The sequence below is a fragment of the Callithrix jacchus genome, chromosome 6 (genome assembly GCF_049354715.1).
Source record: "Callithrix jacchus isolate 240 chromosome 6, calJac240_pri, whole genome shotgun sequence".
Lineage (NCBI taxonomy): Eukaryota > Metazoa > Chordata > Mammalia > Primates > Cebidae > Callithrix > Callithrix jacchus.
In genome coordinates, this window is record NC_133507.1 from 75,167,512 (window position 1) to 75,188,487 (window position 20,976).

Below are 20,976 nucleotides of genomic sequence, written 5' to 3' on the forward strand. Positions count from 1 at the left end.
AAATATCTTTATTTTGACAGTTTTATATGAGTCTCAGGTCATTTGTCAGGAAAGAAAGTTATGTGTATTTAGATATCAGCCTTCAGCCATTGTAGTTTCTTTTTACTAGCCTGAGAAATAGCTTAGCTACATTAAGCTCAGATAAATACCTTCAATTATATTTCTAGCCAATTAATCATGGATTAATTTTGATTTCTTAATTCATCTGTAGTTTGATTTTGGTATTTTTGGCTAGTTTTTCAAACAGTAAGCCAACTGTATGCACCACTTAATGTTTTTTTTAATAAAAAATCGATTTGAAATGTCAGTTAAATGCCAATTTTATTTTTGGGTCTTCTACTTTGATTAACTCTTCTACCTAGCTCTATAATAGTATTATTTTATGTATTGTATCTTTCAGTTTTCAATAATTGATTCAATAAGCCTTATCTAGTAAGAAATGTTTTCTAGGCCGGGCGCAGTGGCTCAAGCCTGTAATCCCAGCACTTCGGGAGGCCGAGGCGGGTGGATCACGAGGTCAAGAGATAGAGACCATCCTGGTCAACATGGTGAAACCCCATCTCTACTAAAAATGCAAAAAAAAAAAATTAGCTGAGCACAGTGGTGCGTGCCTGTAATCCCAGCTACTCAGGAGACTGAGGCAGGAGAATTGCTTGAACCCAGGAGGCGGAGGTTGCAGTGAGCTGAGATCGCGCCATTGCACTCCAGCCTGGGTAACAAGAGCGAAACTCCGTCTCAAAAAAAAGAAAAAAAAAAAAAGGAAATGTTTTCTAAACATGTTCTTGTCTTGCCTGTTTTCCTGATTCCTTAAATTTAATGTAGAGAAAAGTATTGGCTGAGTGTGGTGGCTCACACCTGTAATCCCAGCACTTTGGGAGGTCAAGGTGGGAAAATCCCTTGAGTCCAAGAGTTTAAGACTAACATGGGCAACATGGTGAAACCCCATTTCTTCAAAAAATACAAAAAATTAATCAGGAGTGGTGGCACACAGTTACAGTCCCAGCTACTGTGGAGGCTGAGCTGTGAGGATTGCTTGAGCCCAGGAGGTCAAAGCTGCAGTGAGCCAAAATTGTGCCACTACACTCCAGACTGGGAAACAGAGAGAGACCCTCTCCCTAAAAAGGGAGGAATAGAGAGACAGAACAATATTAATTATTGTTAAAACCATATTTATATGTGCAAAACTGTATTTGTACATATAAATGTTCCATATGTGTGACACTGAACTAAACTTTGGAAAAATGTAAATAAAATAAATCTGTGCATTCATGTGTGTATACCTAAATAATACATATGTGTGTGTGTGTGTGTATAAATTTCCATTATGTAGAATTTCATATGCAATATGTGAAATGGACAATATTATTTCTTTATAATATTCACACACAGGTATAATAACTTGCATAAGCTAGCTATGTAATGTTAGTTGTTTATTAGGCAAAAAAAATATTTTGTATAAGATACCACTTTGCAAAGTATGTTATTGCGCTATATGAGTACGTGGCCGACCAAGACTGCTTTAAGTTTTGATTTCAAGTTCACAAACAGACAATTGACCTTTCTGCCTATGATAGAAAACTAGAGAATAGAGGAAAACCTCAAGTGAAGGCTTTCTGTAGTAGAAAGTGCTAAAATAAAAAACCTGACCACTCTGTCAATCCAATGTTACTTATTCTCTGCCTTTTATGAGTGTTTCTGATAATTGCTTTTATAGACAATTCACTTTACCTTTCAATTCGGTCATTAACCTGATTATCTCATTTAATTAGCTAACTATCCAGCCTACTTATTTTCACAGCTGTATTGTAGGTAAGATCATTCACTCCTTTTCTCGGTTTTCTGTGTAGTGAAACAAAAATTCTAATCTCTCAGAGTTAATGAAAACCTTCTCTCATTGGGTTTTACTTATCTTACTGGTGAGATCTGGAGAAAAAACCTGGTTTATTTTCCAGGATTTTGCAGGTTTCTTCTGTTGCCTTTCCTCTGCTATGCAGTAGAGTGCTCATTGCTGCACGGGTTACTCAGAGCTCTCTAGGACTGATTATATGTGAGGGAATAAGCTTGTGGGGTGGGGAGGAAGACAGGAAAACTGTTACTATTCCAAGCTGATTAGTCAATTCCAACTCCATTATTGTGGCCCATGAAACTAAACTGTGTTACTCTTTCAGCATTCCAGACCATTTTCCATCTCACAATGATACAACTTTTGTCAGAAAGGTCATCTAACAGTGGGCCAATAATCAAGGTATCCAATGGACATTTCATACCCCTTTCTTTCTTAAATGCTGATGTCATTAATAATCAGCATGGTCTTTTAGAAATATAAAGAAAAAGATTCACGACTCCACCTCCCTCACCTTTTCCTGCTCCATACACTTTAGTAAAGCCAATTTGGTCACAGAATATGGCAGTTTCTCCAAATGGTTACTTTTTTTTTTTTTTTGATCACCTCATGGGCAATAATCAAAATAAAATGGTTGAAGAATTACATAAGTCTGTTTTTAAACCGGGGATGCCACCATGCATTTTTGGTGATGATGCTACTTTTTTGCCCTTACAAACAACCTCAAGCAGTCTTCTAGGTACTCAGGCTAGGTGGCAACCCAGACCAAAGGTGGTCTAAGGAATTATCAGTTAATTCTTGTTCAGCCACCTGAATTGTTTTGTTGGGTTGTTATGGTTCTCAGGTCATAAAGATAGTGATCACCAACTGAGTGCACTGATCCTGAGCCTGATAAAGGCTCACATGAGGCAAGGTAGGGAGTGTAATTCACCTCAACACATGTTATTAAAATGCCCTTATCCCACTGGACATAGTGGCTCACCCCTGTAATCCCAGCACTTTAAGAGGCGGAGGCAGGTGGATCACGTGAGGTCAGGAGTTCAAGACCAGCCTGGCAAACATTGTGAAACTTCATCTCTACTACAAATACAAAAATTAGCTGGGCATGGTGGCAAGTGCCTGTAGTCCCAGCTATTCGGGAGGCTGAGGCAGGGAGAATTGCTTGAACCTGGGAGGCAGAGGTTGCAGTGAACTGAGATAATGCCACCGCACTACAGCCTGAGCGACTGAGCGAGACTGTTTCAAAAAAAAAAAAAAAATTCCTTCATCCTTCTTACATTTGGCACTCCAGATGCAAGGTCTGGGTGCAGGTAGATTATGATTGAAGAAAAGTTGAGTTTATGGGTACTAGAATGAGACACACTGATGTTGGGCGAGTACAGGAAGAGCACCAATTCCAACACTTGGGGAGGAAACACCTTAGAACCCAAGAGAGAGCAGGGAGAGACACCAATAATCTTTTTGTCTTTCAGAGCCACCCTGGTGCCTTCGTCACAAAGAAACACATCCCAGTTTCCTAGTGCATCCCTCCCAAAGGACAGTGACCTGCTGGAATTTAAACGACTACTAGATCTGTCACTCTTCACCACATGGTGGTGGCCATGAGATGATCTCCAGTCTCTAAGTTTACCAAGAAGTCGATTCAGAAACAGTCAGAGGCAATCCCAGCGTCTGTAGCTCCAATGCAAAACACCTGTCATAACCTCTAGATGTCTTCTCCTCTCTATCCCCACTTGTATCAGTGGATTATCCCGTGGGGTAGATGAATGTTACCTGGTAGGTGGTATAGACAAATATTATAGGTCAGACTGCTGTTCAGATTATCCCTCCAAAGACAATGGCTTAACTGAGTTGGAGGCCTTAGGGTTTACAACCTAGCCAGGAAGTCACATCAGAGGCATTGACAACCCGTGTCCTTGACTGATGTAGGTCATACATTGAGTGAAGAACAATTGAACATTCCCTCCAAGGGTGCTATGTGTGTCACCAAACTGTTCTATTTATTCTACTATTATGAACACAAGGCATTAACTTTCTTCTCCCTAAGCCTGCTGCAACCTGTACCCAAGGAATGGTCATAAGACCCCTTCAAATGTTTAATGAAACACTGCTAATCGATCATGTCATCCTCAGATGAATGTGGAAATCTGTCTGGAATAGGCCACTATTCAAGGAGCTTCCTGGAAAAAGAAATGACTCAATGTTTCTCTGCACTCTGTGGGTGGTTATCTTTATAATTGAAACTATTCAATCACAAATAATGATAGCAAATGTGTCCCTGACCTTAGCTGAAGTTATCAATGACACCATTATGGAAACAGAGGCATTTATGTCACCTCAACTCACAGGCAAGACAGTTCTGGAGAACAATATTGTTCTATGCATCCCTCTTTGAGACCAAGGTGAAACTTTTGCAATCTAATATACTCTAATGTACCTCCATTAGTTCCTCTGGACAAGAGGAAAAGTCAATGCAGGACTTAAAGAGAAAGTTACAGTCTTTTTAAGGCATATTTTAAAATTTATAGGATTTTCTTAGCTAGCTGAATCTGGAAACCTGAGGAAGACAGACATGGTTGAAGTGAATAATGTAGGTTGGTGCCATCTTGCACCAACATGGAGTCATGTTGAGAGTATCCTTACACAGTGACATACTAATTGTGAAAATCTGAGTTCAGCTAAGAATATTTAGGGCCAAGGTGTGTTTTTTCAGGACAGGCAGTCTTCCAGGTCTCTGAGCATCCAGTATGATATTGCTGAGTATGCCAGACTTCAAGGCTTATTTTTCTCTTGATACTTAGCAGTTTTTTCTAGCTAGTCACATAAGCAACTAAATACGTCATGGGTCCCAGAGTATGACAACCATGTAACTGCTTGCTCCCTGGTGGACAGGGAATCTGCTCATTCGCCATTTGCCACAATGTTGGCTTAAAAAGTTCTGGGCCCTTGGTCCTGGCTTCCTCAGCTGTGAAGCAAACCCACTACTTGTGTAATATCTGTCTGGTTCAATTGCATTGCTCCATTGGTACCCAAGAAACAAAGGGGACAGATACAAATATGCTGATGCTCATACTGTTCACTGTCAAGAGTAATAATGTCCTTCATTTCTGACCCGAGAATCTGGTGTCTTCTGTTAACACTCATGTAACAGAGGAAGGCTGCCTTTTTACTTGCAAGTAGAGTAAAATCAAATCTCAGAACCTTCACAATTCTCTAGAGGAAACAGCATACATTTTGAATGAGATAACTGTATTCTATTTAAGCATCTCACTCATTTTCAAAATACGAATGAAATATATTCTTATAATTTAACAAAAGGCTCACTACCTACAAAGTGGACAGACTAGGATTTGAACTAGTATACAAATGCAGGACATGTTTTGGACTATTGTCTATTTTCTCTACATATTCATGTAAAACATTAGAACATTAGAATATTTTTCATTTTGTTTATTAAATTTCTATATCTGTCTTATGTAACTCTGCTTAAACTCATCAAATATATTTTTTAAAATTCTATTTTCTAAATTGGAAATCACTTCATGTAAATTTGATGAGTCTCATCATTATCCATTTTAATCTTTGTGTGATATATAAGCATTCTTAAAGTAGTGATTTAATTGTAATATGTCCATGTTACACACACAATCTATTATTTGCATATAACTGTTAAACATATTTGATTCGGTATTTAAAACACTTTAATTTAAAATAATACTTCTATCATAGCCCTTTAACTAAAATGTTCCACAAATTTAGATGCCAAAAATTTGCTAAGTAAAAATACAATCTTTTAGCTCCCTTGCTCCAAACTATAATTCATATGATGTGTTGACTTTAAAATTATCCCTGCACTACCATTCAATAATTAACCATAAGGAGAGAAAGGCAAATTTAAGATCATTTCAAAATGTTATTGAAATGTTTTCTGAAACAGAAAAAAAAAACAGATTTCACAAGATTTCTCCTTCATTTTAGCCCAGCATTATGCTACTCCCTCTGAAGCTTTTGTTCCTACCAAGGCACTTATACAATTTCAGCAGTCTGCCTACCCTAGGCTGATGGCAATACTTCATCAGCACAAGAAGAAAATATTTTGCCTCAAATTCCTACCACATCCTTTAGCCCTCCCTTTAGTCTGTTAGGTCACAACTGGTACCAAAAGAAAAAATAATAATAAAATAAACCTGTTTTTTGACAAGTAACTAAATTCGCCTCTTCTAAACACAAATCTACAGATTGTGACTTTTCACTTCCACACCATATTCCAATTGCTAAGTTTACTTCTTAGAAAAACTATTCATTTTTCTAAGGATTTCATTCAATGTACTCAGAAGGCTCTCTTTACCTACCTCCTTATTCTCTTCTGAAACACTTGCCTTTTTTGTCAACTTAGAGTTTAAATATAATTTTAAATTGTTTCTTATCCTAACATTCTAAGATGTGATATGGAAATAAACTTCTGGAATATAATCCATTTGGAACATGAAGCGCCTATGTATTTTATATCGAAATATAGAACAAGTCAAATGATGTAATAAAAATCTGATAATATATAATTCTCATTACAGACTCTTTTGTTTAATGTTTACAATATTTAAGAATATTTCAAATATAGGAAAATACTTCCTCCAGTTAGGAACACAGCTTCTGGTCATACTGACCCAGATTTCAACATCAGCACCATTATTTTTTAGTGTACAAACATGGATAAGCTCCTTAACTCTCGCTGTCTTGGAGTATCTGTCAATACAATGTAGATAACTCTGTAATTTACAGAGTTTGCCGCTATATAAACAGCACCTTGCCTAGTACTTGACACTTACTCATCAGAGCTCTTATTACCTGATGAGAAATTTAGCAGAAAATTCAACAGGAATACAATAGATGGCTTCTGCTTCACTCTTACTCACTTGAATAGTGCTTCCTACTACAACAATGTGAAATATTTTCTAGACAATTGGGAAATAAAGAAATTTTGCAAATGTGGACAGTGGAGGAAAACAGAAAAGTTTGAGACTGACAAGGAAATCAAGTGACCCAGTACCAGAAACAGCTTAGTCATTTTTCACTAAAGCTAGCACTTTTCTGTGAAGTTGAAATATTTATCATTATTTCCTTAGGGACATTTCATACACCTGCACCCTTGGAGTCAACATTTACTAACATTCATTGGGGATGTCCTATGTAACATAGTTGTGCTAATTTACATGTATTATATGTCTCCTGTCTGAAGACTACTCTTTGAAACAAGTATTATTTTTATCTATTTAAGTTTTTTTTAAATCATTTTATTAGCTATATCTTTATAATAGCCAATAACATTTCAGGACTCCAAAGTTTGAAATGGCCTTCAAAATACTGAAATTATTCTTAGAAATATAAAAGCTTTTTAAAAAATAATCTTGAAAAACTTGTTAGAATGCATTAAAATACTCTAAGACTAACACAACCATTAAATTGTGTAAATTTCATATGCTTTTAAAAAATTTTTTCCAGTTCAAAAATGATACTTAAAATGTCATAATTCTCTGTATTCAGAATATTTTTATTCACATACAGCCTAATCAGCATTACTTACTCATTTTATATTAAACTTGAATTCAAATTCAGCATTAATCTTGATTGCATTTCATTGCCATGCCACAATGTATTATTATTTCTGTACGCATCTTGTCAATGAGATGTTCCATTAAACTATTTTTATTCTTATTTCAACTTCGTCAGAGAAAAAAACAAATTTTAACATACCATCATGTAAAAGTATGTATTTTAGATCTCAGAATTTGAATCTTAGGTATTTGAAGAAATAATTAGAGACACAATAATTTAGTTTAAGCTTAATTATACTAGATTCTTAAGTATGAGAAAGAGTGTGATTTATCAATATTCTTTTGCCAACATAGTTGGAATTGCCACTAAATATTTGATAAATTAATATACTGATCCTTATCAATTATTTTCTGTGTGTTTATACGTGTGAACTATCTTAATTTAAAAATCACCTTGTAAAAGACCAAGATTTGAGAGTGATTTTTAAATTATTCCAGTTCTTACTTTTTAAGACAGATGCTCATTTAATTCAATTCTAATTTCATGATATACCAATTTACATTCATAGATTTATAAGAAAATATAGGAAATAAAAACTACTAATAAGTAGCTTTTTTGGATTCTTGAATAATACATTCTCTGAATATGAAAAATCCATTTAAAATAAATTTTAATTCGCTTTTTATTGATATCATCTGCAGAATTTAAGAAATCCCCAAATTTATTCCCACTGTGCCATGGAGATTATCTAAATATTCTTAAGCAACAGTAAGTTACAATTTAGCATTTTTCTCATCTATTTCCTTAATCTCTTTTCTGTTCATCATTAGTTCCAATAGTGGAATTATGTTACATTGTTGGTTTCAGTGACGTTAAGATACTATTGAATTTACTGTTAGAAAGTTGGTAGTTTAAATGCAAAATCTAGAACCTGTAAACTATTTTACTCAATCCAGACAGGCAATTCCTCCATGCTCTCAGAGAAATCTGTAGTTCATTTTAATAGCCAATTAAAAGTCAATAAATTATCAGTATCACCTTCAGTTAGTTACTTTATAAAATGGCTGTACTGCTTTGGATCTTATTATAAAACTGTTAATCAATGTATTATAAATATATTTCACATATCTATGAAACTATGAGACTGAATGAGATAGAATTAATTTTTTATAGCCATGAGTTACTGTGTATGTGGAAGAAACTGGGAATGTAAATTATTTTATTATAGAAAAATGTAGTCATGAATACGTATCATGCAAGGGCATAGTTGATCTTTTAGTAAAAATTTCAATATATTTAAAAGATAAAATCATGGTTAAAAGCATGAAATTCAGGTTTCCTTTAGTCCTTCTCTATAGCTCACTATTCAAAACCACAGTGAAGATAAACAGCTATAAAAACTGGCAAAGTGAAATGAACTACTTGTGAGGTAATACAACCAAGTCATGGCAAGGACTCTAATGTCAGGCAGCCATAATCCTGATTAAGATCCCTAATCCAGGACACAGGAACCATGCTTCTTCACATGATCACACCTATGTTCCCATCTATGGAACGTTACAGCTCATTCTATGTCACTGTAAACAATTAGGAGACAAGCAATTACAGGTAACCCGTAAGAAAAAAGTTGTCTAAAAAAAAAACTAGTTCCCCCAAATCCTTAAAAACCTAAGAAAATTTATGTAACGGGCAGGAGGTTCTTTTGTCAAACATATATAAACACATAGACAGTACTCCTGACTCAGAACCACAGTTAGAACCACAGAGCCAGAGCAGGAGAAAATTCCAAAGCAGTAGTCCCACAGATGCAAACAACATCAATACCAAGAAAATGAGATGGGGGTTAGGCTAGTTACGTTGAATGGTTTTGTTTTGTTTCAATTCTGGGTGTAATAAGAAAGTGGGAAGACCAGTGGCAGTGGTTCACGCCTGTAATCCCAACACTTTGGGAGGCCAATGTGGATGAATCACTTGAGCCCATGAATTCAAGACCAGCCTGGGCAACATGTCAAAATCCAGTCTCTACTAAAGATACAAAAGTTAGCTGGATGTGGTGGCACACACCTATAGTCTCAGCTACTTGGGAGAAAACGAAAAAAAGAAAAATAAGAAAGAAAGGGGGTCTTCCAGGTGCCTGGAAAAATTGAGGTAGTTAGACACAATTCCTTCCTGGTACCAGACGCTAACAACTGATATATTTGTTCTCTTTCAAAGATTGGGAAACAGAAACGATTCACTAAAAACTATGAGATTTATAAATAATAGTAAATAAATTAAGAATAAATATGCTAGCATTCATAGAGTTCTTAATCATGTTTTTACATATTTAAACTGCATTCACTCATTTAATCCTCCTGAAGTCAGTGGTTATTTCTATTTTGTAGAATCAGAAAAAGAAAGTCAGAGAAATTAAGGGAAGTAGCTTCCCCTGAGTCACGGAGCTGACAAAGGTCTGTAAAAGTGTTTTTGTTTCTGTTTTTTTTTGAGGGGGGGAAATGGGGGTAATTGAGATGGAGTCTCATTCTGTTGCCAGGCTGGAGTTCAGTGATGCAATCTCGGCTCACTGCAACCTTTGCCTCCTGGGTTCAAGTGATTCTCTTGCCTCAGCTTCCAGAGGGACTATAGGCACGTGCCACCACAATTAGCTCATTTTTGTATTAAGTAGAGATGGGGTTTCTCCATGTCCATGTTGGCCAGGATGGTCTTCATCTCTTGACCTCCTGATCCACCGGCCTCAGCCTCCCACAGTGCTGAGATTATAGACATGAGCCACCGCGCTCAGGCAAAAGTATGTTTTAAACTCAGGCATCTTGCTCCAGAGTACACAGGGTTAATACTACACTGTACCTGCTATATCCAAGGCTTTAAAAAAAGTGAGACTGTGGAAGATAGATGCTTAAACAACCAATAGCTGTCTCCCCAGGTCACATGGGAGTCAGACTGCATGGGAGGCTCAGGGGATAGGAAACTGTGGTAACCAAGAATTCTGCATTGCATAGCCATCTCCAGTTATACTTTTATATACTGTACTTAAAATACTATCTATACAACAAGCAGAATCTTCCTCTAAAGACACTATAAAACAACACAGCAGTGAAAAATATTGTTTAAATGGAATTTAAAATGCATTTCTGAAAACAATTGTTTGGTGTCATCAAAAAGTGTCAAGATCAATGAAACAGGAAAATGGGCCATAAAGAGGCTGGCAGAAATAAGAAAAAATGCAAAACATTCTAAATACCAAGGCTCTATTAAAAATAATATTGAAGGCAATAAAAAGCTGAATTAAAAACATAAAACTGGTGATGTGAAGGAAAAGCATAGTGCTTTGAAAATAAAGAAGAAAGCCACCAAAAGAAAAGCTACAAGAAATATGATAGGTGTGGGCAAAAGAGAATGGAATGCAAATCTCCCCATTTCCTCCTCTGTTTCACAAACACTTAGCAAGTATTTACCTAGGACTGCCCAAAACTGAAAGTCTCTTGTCTTTAAAATCGGGTCCACTTTTTTTTTTTTTTTTTTTGAGACGGAGTTTCACTCTTGTTACCCAAGCTGGAGTGCAATGGTAGGATCTTGGCTCACTGCAACCTCCGCCTCCTGGGTTCAGGCAATTCTCCTGCCTCAGCTTCCTGAGTAGCTGGGATTACAGGCACGCGCCACCATGCCCAGCTAATTTTTTGTATTTTTAGTCGAGATGGGGTTTCACCATGTTGACCAGGATGGTCTCAATCTCTTGACCTCGTGATCCACCGGCATCGGCCTTCCAAAATGCTGGGATTACAGGCTTGAGCCACCGCGCCCAGCCCAGGTCCACATTTTTACAGAATGTATAAACTGAAAGAAGCAGAACACTTGACTTCATTTTGCTTGGATTTTAATGTCTGCAGAGGAAACAAGAACAGCCTAAACTATATTCAAACTTATTAATAGTAAACTTTCTAGAGCTGGGGCAAAGACAGCACAAACATATAAATCAAAATAAGTCAATAAAGACCGAACATCATGCAAATGGACCAATATATACGTCTTGTTTTGAGCATCGAGGGTGATGAAATCACTATTTAGTTAGAGTCCAGAGATTTGCACTGATAACTCCACCAACCTCCTTCAAGACTTGGTACAAATGTTGTCTTTGGCTCTGTCCTCACTATCCTATTTGAAATTTCAACTCACTCTCCAACCAGATCCCACTCTGCTCTGCTTTTATTTATCCTTTGCACTTACAATCTGCTAACAAACTACACAATTTCTTATGTATTATGACTAGAATGTCAGCTTCTTGAGGGATGGGACATTTTGTAATGCTGTTCAGGTATATATTCCAAGAACAGAGAACACTGTTGCCTATCAGGCTATCAACAAGTCTTCGATTTATTACCAAGTGATAAATTACCGAGTGAAGTACCTAGGAAGTGGGTGGAGAGCAGGCTGCACACACACAGAAGGAAATAGCAAGCCTCCAGCACTTACACTTAAAGAAGAACCTGAAACATGGTTGGAGTTGTAGATTGGAAGAGAGACTTGTATGCTAAGTCTGCAGATAGCTCTAGTGGCTATATATTAAGGCTTTGGGCTGTCCAAGGTAAAAGAAAAAGGGGTGGCTGTGTCTAGCATGCATAGCCTTGGAAATATCTTGAACTTAATTAGACCATTATCTTCTCCATCGTCCTCTCCCCACCCACTCCTCTCCCCAGCCACCCCTCCTTCTTCCTCAGCATTTTACCATACATTGCTTTAAAATTGGATTCTTTTGTCTGGACACAGTGTCTCATGCCTGTAATCCCAGCACTTCAGGAGGTTGAGGTCGTCATGAGTTTAAGACCAGCCTGGCCAATGTGATGAAACACCATCTCCACTAAAAATACAAAACTTATACAGGCATGGTGGTGCATGCCTGTAATTCCAGCTACTGGGAGGCTGTGGTAGGAAAATCATTTGAACCTGGGAGGAAGAGGTTGCAGTGAGCCGAGATCATGCCACTGCACTCCAGCCTAGGCCACAGAGCAAGACTCCATCTCAAGCAAACGAAAAAAAGATTTTACCATTTATTTCTTTTTACTGTGGAGTTGCTAAATTCATAAAATTACATACATAATTCTCACAGATTTACCATCTATTGTACTCATCCCCATTTTTCTCTCACTTCAACACACACACCATCTACACACCCCTGACACACCACACGCACTACACACCACATACACACATTACACAGCATACACACACACACGCAGCATGTACATACACATCACACACACTATAAATACACCATCAGTACTATTCAGAACTGCCATGATGTGGAACAATGTTAACCGTCTATCAATGGATAAATGGATAAAAACAACGTGCTGTATACATACAACATATTCTGCCTTTTAAAAGAAGGTAATTTTGCAATATGCAACAAGATGGATGAACCTTGAGAACATTATGCTAAGGGAATAAGCCCATTACAGAAGGGCAGACTACCTTTTAAAAATATTAAATGAAATTGCAGGGACTATCATGATTCACTTATCTTATACTCAGGTTCCAATATTCACAGACTTTAATTTTTTGTCACTGATATATCCAAGCACCCAAAACCATTCTGTGTTAATCCATGTGACCTTCTGTATGTTCTGATAGCAAGGAAGGCTGGTCTTCCCTTAATATTCTACTTTGTCTTCAGAAATATCTTGGCTGTTCTTGCACAGTTTGTCTTCCAGATGGAATTTAGAATAAACTTCACAGGTTCTCAGAGAAAAAAAAGCAACCTGTTGAGATTTTGATTAAGATTGCATTGAATGTTATACGTATTTGGGAAGATTTGACATATTTGAAGTATAGAATCTTTCATCTAGGAATCTTTTAAGTGTAACCATATGTCTTTCATTCAGTGTTGTAGTGGGAAGGAGTGTTGTGGCTAGAGAACAGACTGTGTGCGTGCGTGTGTGTGTGTGTGTGTGTTCTGTGTTTGTGTGTTGTGTTTGAATGATGGGGGTTTGTGGTGTGTGTACATGTAGAGTGTGTGTAGTGTGTATATGCACATGGTATGTGAAATGTATGTGAATGCTCTCTGTATGTGTAGTGTGTATAAATATATAACATTGTTTCCACATTTTGGCTCTTATGAATAGTGCTGATGGTGGTTGCCAGGGCCTGGGAGGACCAGGAAATGAAGAACTGTCCAATAAGTATAAATTTTCAATTATGCAAAATGAATATGCTTTAGAGATCTGCTGTACAACATTGTGCCCATAGCACAATACTGTATTTCACCCTTAACAATCTGTTAGGAGTATATCTCATGTTAAGTACTTTTATGATAATAATATAATAATAACAAGTGAAATGAAACAATCTGAATGTTCAGTGTAAGGGGAATGGTTATATAAATTATTATATATTCCATAAAATATTTCATATAGGAAGAGTGTGCCCAATGTAACTTTAACTTCTAGGGAGAAAGCAAGTTACAGTAGTATATATGTGCACGTGTAATTTTATATAAATATATTTATATGTATATGTAATCATACCAATATACATTCATACACATAAAATATCTCATTTTTATAAAATAATAACACTAAAAACAGCAACAATATCAAAGCTAAATGTGTTTGCTTCTATGCATAACTGCAGCTAAAATCATCAGATGGCACACTAAATTATAGACAGTGGGGTCTGCAGTGAAAGAATTTCCATTTTTATTTTGCAGAGTTCTGGTTTATTGAATATTTTAAACAGAAAACAGATTTCATATTTTACTTTTATAATTAAGCGTATATTTGCACATGTATTATAGTATCGAATAAAAGGTTTTATCCAAAAAATCTATAATCTTTATCCAAAAAAATCTATTATCTAATTTAAGATTCATATCAAGTTTTGTGAAACACAACCACACATTAATACCTCAGTTTTACAATTGAGAAAAGTCAAAAGATGCTCCACAGAATGAAACTAAAATGCTTAAGCACCAGAAAAGTGACAGCTGCCCACATTTGCCAAGCACCACCCACATTAGGTGGTGCATTGTGTCTATCAGTAAATTCCCAATGGCATGAATAAGAGACACAGCGTTTCTAGAGCCCAGTAATCTTAACATCTAATTCGAGGCTCTTTCTTCTCCTACACCTTGTACAGACGTGCCCTTTGCTAGACATTACTCAATACGTATATTCTAAGGTTTCTAGGCCAGCAATGCTAGAATAGAATGGGCTACAATGAATCTAGAATAAAAATGGGCTGGCTTGGCCAGCCATAGCCACTGATTTTGATACAAATATTTTGAAAAAGATTTTCTTATTCTTAAGATAATATTTGATAAAATTGAATTAAATAACTTTTTCTAATAAGTATATTCTGTGACTCTTAAGCACTCTTTCAAATTTAAATTAATAAATTGCAATACTGCTAACAAGCTAATCAGCTAGTACTCTAGGTAACCTACTTTAAATGTTGTCCACATCAGGTCTTTCAACACTGTTATATGGCATACTTTTTCATAATTATCACAAGAAAACCTTTAAAACATGATTTGAATTCAGTGACTCAAACCTTAATGAGAAATACAGGCACTGCCTTCTCAAATGCTAAATTCTTTGCCTGCATTTGATACAAAAACATGACCCATGATCCTCAACTGAGTAATGTCCAAAAGGTATTGCTTCATTTAGCCGTCAGGTGTTTAAAAGATACAAAGCAAATAATTATGTCAATCAAACCAAGAAATCATTGAGATAAAACAATAAAGGAAATTGGAATACTTCAATAGGGTCTGGACAACCCAATTAGAAAATGCATTTTTGCCTGTAATCCCAGCACTTTGGGAGGCCGAGGCGGGTGGATCAGGAGGTCCACAGATCAAGACCATCCTGGTCAACATGGTGAAACCCCGTCTCTACTAAAAATTCAAAAAAATTAGCTGGGCATGGTGGCGCATGCCTGTAGTCCCAGCTACTCTGGAGGCTGAGGCAGGAGTATTCCCTGAAACCAGGAGGCGGAGGTTGTGGTGAACCGAGATTGCGTCATTGCACTCCAGCCTGGGTAAGAAGAGCGAAACTCCATCTCAAAAAAAAAAAAAAAAAAAAAAAAAGAAAGAAAGAAAGAAAAGAAAAAAGAAAATGCATTTTGAATTTTTCTATGAAGGGGTATTTTATGTCCACAGAAATCCACAGAAGCTCTTGAATGTCTACCCATCGTGGCATTTCTTCTTTTCTGACTGCATCTTGTCAGTGCCATTCCTAGAATGAATCCCTCTATTGTACAAATAGACACTGTACCTCAGCTATAGACTTCAATTACCTTAATTCCTCAGATAACCTCACAAGATTATGGAATTTAGCACTGCATCCCAACCCTTGTTAAGACACTTATTACAGTTTGCATTTTAATCCATCACCTAGGTTATATACATGATAACTGGAGAAAAGGCACAATAAAACTTGCAATCTAATGAGGAAAAAGAAAAGAACAATAGAACTAGGGCTCAGGATTTTGTGAATTATTCTACAAGGATATTCCAAAGATGCCCTTTTCTTAGAGTTTGAGTTACTGTCATTCATACTCCACTGGGGAATTCCAGCTCGTCAAAATCCAATTTCCCAAGCAGAAATTCAATTCTTTCCGTACACTATAATGATGCTTTGGGCTCCGCACTGCTTCAGGAAAGGGGATAAAAGGGAAAACACTTCACAAAGAAATCCAAAAATAAAGCAGGAGGTATTCTTACATGACAAAAAAAGTCCTGCTTTTCAACTATATGTCATAAAAAAACTCATGATTTATTTCAACTACAAAGCTACCAAATCACTATGAACCATTAAAGACTTTTAGCCTATTTGATGAACTCTGGAATATTGAATAAAAATGCCCTTCATAAGCTAAAAACTTAAAAATTCTACTAAATGTGGAAACAATGTTAATTGCAACAAATTATTGATTTAAAATCTCCAATTTTATAGAACACAGATTTTTCCCCTAAAATCGTGGAAAATACATCATAATTATGAACAAAACCCAATTAAGGAGTAACACGAGGGTCAGTGAACAGCATAGATTTCCTTAAGGTATAAATGTAAGAAGAAAGAAACTAAAATTGAAACAGATTCTTGACAGAGAAATCAACATTTTAATATTAAAAATCTAAATGTAATCTAGTAAAGAGTCACTCTCCCAATCAAAATTGTTTACTTAGGAGCATCGATTTGTGCCAAGGGATATGTATATTGCTGTTCAACAATGTATACTTGTTTGCTAAATTAAAACACAGCATTCATATAGAAAATAAAAGGAAACTATGGCTGTTCAAAAAGTAGACTATTCAAAAAGGTGGAGTTTCCATGTAATTATTCCAAGATACTTGTAAATGTTTCTAAGGGGACAGACTTCCTTGAGGAAGGTTCCTTAATGTTCTGTGTAGCATTCCCCCTTTAGTATTACAGGTCTGTATTCCTCACTTCACTGTGAGTTTCCTGATGGCTAGAATGCTGTCTTATCCTTATTTTTATGTCTAATTACACAGTGCTTGGCATATAGTATTGAGTATTAAAAAAGAAACTTCTTTGATAGGAAGAGTAATAGGCCTTCTTTTAAGGATATTCAATACTTCATTATTCACTGGTATTTATTGAATACCCACTATGCACTCAGCATTGTTCATAACTATCTCAGTATGACTAAGCACTAAACTATCTTTGAAAATACTGAGAAGTCAGATAATTCATTTGTTCTTCAACAATATTTTGTGTTTCACATAAATGGAAATATTCATCAAAAGTAACTATTACACTTGTTCAATAAGATTCATCATGACTTTGAGGGCAAGATGCCATTTGGCAAGTTAATCTCCTTTGCTGGGAAATGAAAAGAGAATTTTTCTGTGAGCACTCTTCTAGATATATTTATTCCTGGATCTCTTTCTCTCCTCCACTCAGTCATACTGCAACATATTGCATGCTGCTCTAGCTTGGAACAGGCACCAACCTCAAAATTCAATTTGGAAAATCTTAAAAATAGACTGAACATATCATGACAAATCAAACGTTTTGAAATAACACTGTTGGCAAGGTGGCTTCTACTTAAAATTGAAAATGTTAACATTTTGCAAGAAGGTGAATTATTTTCATTGGTAGATATTTTTAAAGAACATTGAAAGGAAATACTGAACAAGAACAGAAGTTTTAACGTAAAATTAGTTCCCTTAAAGGAAATAAAAACATCAAAGAGAAATGACAACAAAATACATGTCATTTTTTATCTGGCAAAAACAACTTTATCGGACCAGCTTTCTGGTCAGATAAGAAAGCAATGGAAATTCTTACTCAATAACCCAAGACATAAAATTATAGAATATATTAATCTGATTATTTTAGTCAGATGTGAAATGTCATCTCCCAATTCAGCAAAACCAAACTTTTTTCATAGATTAGCTTTGAGGAGATTCCAGACACCTCCACATTACATTGCTGAAAGTGAACACACAACAGCCCTGAAAATAGCAAGGCATTTGCTTCAGGGGGAAAAAAATACCATAATGTTTGGGCTCAGAATCTACAGTACAAGTGCCTAGAGGCATTAAATCCAATTACATATATTTAATCCATAGCCATTCCCTCTGATACTACTCACTCATGTATTCATTCAACCAGCAAATATTTAAATGCCAGGCTCCCTGTACTACTTGAAGAACTTACAGAGAAACATATTAACGGTTATTCCGCGATCTCAGGAAAACTTAATCCTCAGTCCAGCTTATGTGTGTATGTGTGTTTATCAGAAACTTCTAGTGGCTAATACTTGGAAAAATTAATATTTTAGAGGTGTATGTGTTTTAAGCTAGAGATACAGCTTTAGATAACACTTTAGAAGATTTAATTTGATGAGGAATATCTTTTAAAGGATTGGGGACCAGGTAGTCATGGTAAGCCCAAGGAATCACACTTTTCCAATATACTATTGTCCTGGAAATCACATTTTTTTTAAAAAAATAAAGATATTAAAAGGAAGATCACTCATACAGTGTGGTGCTGTTTTCATCTGTTTGTTTACAGGCCTGCAGTTTCTAGCTTTCACCATAAATTGACAAGCATATTCCTAGAAGGCACAAACCAGATAGGGTTTATGCAGTAACCTTTGATTATTCAAAATGATTTACTGTCATCAGTGAATATTTTCCAGTGAGTAAAGAGAAGCAGAGAAAAGAAGATTGCAGGTACTGTATTGCCTCAAAGAGAGGGGAAAAAAAATACAGTAAAAACTCACCAACATAATACAATCCTTATGATCTAGGTTTGCATTTTTCATGAACTCACTTATTTTCCTCAAATCTTGACATCTTTCACTTTTGAATGTCATGATATGAATACTTAGAAACTATACCATATAATGAGGGGAAAAAATCTTAAACCAGCCTGTGGCCTAAATTTATTCAATTCCCATAAAACAAACCATGTAAAGAAGCACTTTCCAATGTGCTAATTAGTACAACTCTGGCCTTTCATTTCAAATAAAACTGTTGTAGACATCTTTTTTAAGATTCATCCTAGAGATTTCTGGTAAACATTTATCTTTTTCCTACCTCCATGGTCTCCATTTATAATTATGGGACAACTTTGTTCAGAAAACAGTTTGCCAGCTGGGTTGAAGTATGGTTGACAGCATGATAAACTAAGCAAATATTTTTAGGTAGAATAGTCATTTATTTAAAAACACCCAAATAATGAAAACAGAAAACAATAAACAAGGACAACTATTTTGTGAGGCCACAGATCTCTCTGCCTTTGGGCTTGGTGATCATCAAAGTAGAGAATGATTCTCCCAGTGAATACAATCATGTACTATTGATCGATTGATTTGCTAGTGATTGATTGACTGATTGAATAATCTCCATTGAAATTTTGCCCGACTTCAATATGTGTGATATGGGGAGAGGATCTAGTAGAAGGACAATTCAGACTGCAACAACTTTATAAACTAACAGATTAGCTTGTCAAGCTCCATGGACTTTGACAGCAGACACAGGACTCCTGAGTGAGAGAAGCAGAAATATCAGCACAGTTGTTGATCAGTTAGTGCTGATTTCCCAAGCCCTAAATCCCCAGGGCAACCCAAACAGCTTGGTAGAGATCGTATATTCAGTGGGGAGTATCACTAGAGAGGAGCCCTGAGTTTTAGGAGCATACTACTTTTATAATAAACATTAGGCAAGCTTCTGTTCTACCCATGGGGAGATCAAGCATAGCTCAGACAAACATGATGCCTTCCTGGGATGCATGGCCTCACTTTCCAAAAATGCCTGCTGCCTAAACAATCCTGAGAAAAGGCACAGGTGAAGGAATAGTCAGGGCCTTGTCATTTTGAAACACCCAGGAAGACAAGTTGGAGCACAAGATGACAGCAGTGGACTATCTTCCAGCAGAATTGAAAACTGTTTTGTTTTTGGGAAGCCATGTGTACAGGACTAGAAATATAAAAGCAGTTAAAAGACAAAACACCCACTTTTACTTTGCCTCCTGAAGAAGCCACATGAGGACAGAATCTCTCATTTGCTTTGCTGACTAATGCAATCTCTGGGCCTTATACAAAATCTCGCCTGTACTGGAGTTTTTCATATATTTTTCTTGAATGAGTAAATGAATTCTGTTTGCCAGTGTACTTGTCACATTCTATTGAGCATTCTGCTGATTTACCACTTAGATTTTGCATATTTTCTGCTTGAATCACTAACCTTGGCTGTATCAAAATCTGTCTTGTCCCAATAGACTAATACTGAAGGCTTTCTGGTCTCTGATTTTTTGCTCTGGTTCCCAAACCCTTGTTCTAATTCACCTATCTTTTATCTATTTCAGAGCTTTTATACCACCAGCCTACTTCTGCTCTCTACAGCCATGAGATTTTACCTCCCATTTTACCCAATTCTCACATCTATCCATCCTGGATAAAGGGGTGGATTTTTGGGTCAGTGCCTAGTTTCCAAATCCGGCCTTGCCATCCACTACCTGTGTGAACTAAGACAAGTTTTTCAACCTCTCTTGAATGGACATTCTTCAAATAACAATGATAATAGAATACATCTCACAAGGATTCAATGATGTAAGGCACATGTAACCAGTTTATAGAAAGGCTGGACTCAGAAGGCTTAAGGAAAGAGTAACAAACTTTTAATTGTTTAGATCACTTATTTTTAACACTTCCAAGATCACCTTTGGAGCCCTTATCTTCCTCTTCCCTGGATTAAATTTTGGGCATACACTTTAGCACTTTAATGACTTTCAGAAATTAATTAATAAGCAATTCTTAGGTGCTGTATTTTAAACTACTAAGACTCCAATCTTAACCAATCAAAATGTTAACATTTGCCTTGACCGGGAATGACCAGCAAATCCCACCAGCTAACAGCAGGGCGAGGCTTCTGTCTTTCTCCAGTATTCTTCCCTGTGTTCTTCCTCACTTCCTCCAAGCCCCACCCTCTTCTCATTGAACAGATTCTGGGGCCTCACATTGGAGGGAAGTGGAAAAAATGTGAGGGTAAGATGAAAGTCTTACTTTATTAAGATCGTTGAAATACAAATATTGGTAATCTCTTCTTCTTC

At 36.3% G+C, this 20,976-nt stretch overlaps 1 protein-coding gene across 4 annotated transcripts in view; it reads right to left on the reverse strand.

The window, feature by feature from the left end:
- The window catches only part of KCNJ3 (potassium inwardly rectifying channel subfamily J member 3), a 152,623-nt gene that overhangs the window by 44,600 nt on the left and 87,047 nt on the right, over positions 1-20,976 (reverse strand). The gene's annotated exons all lie outside the window — the stretch shown is intronic.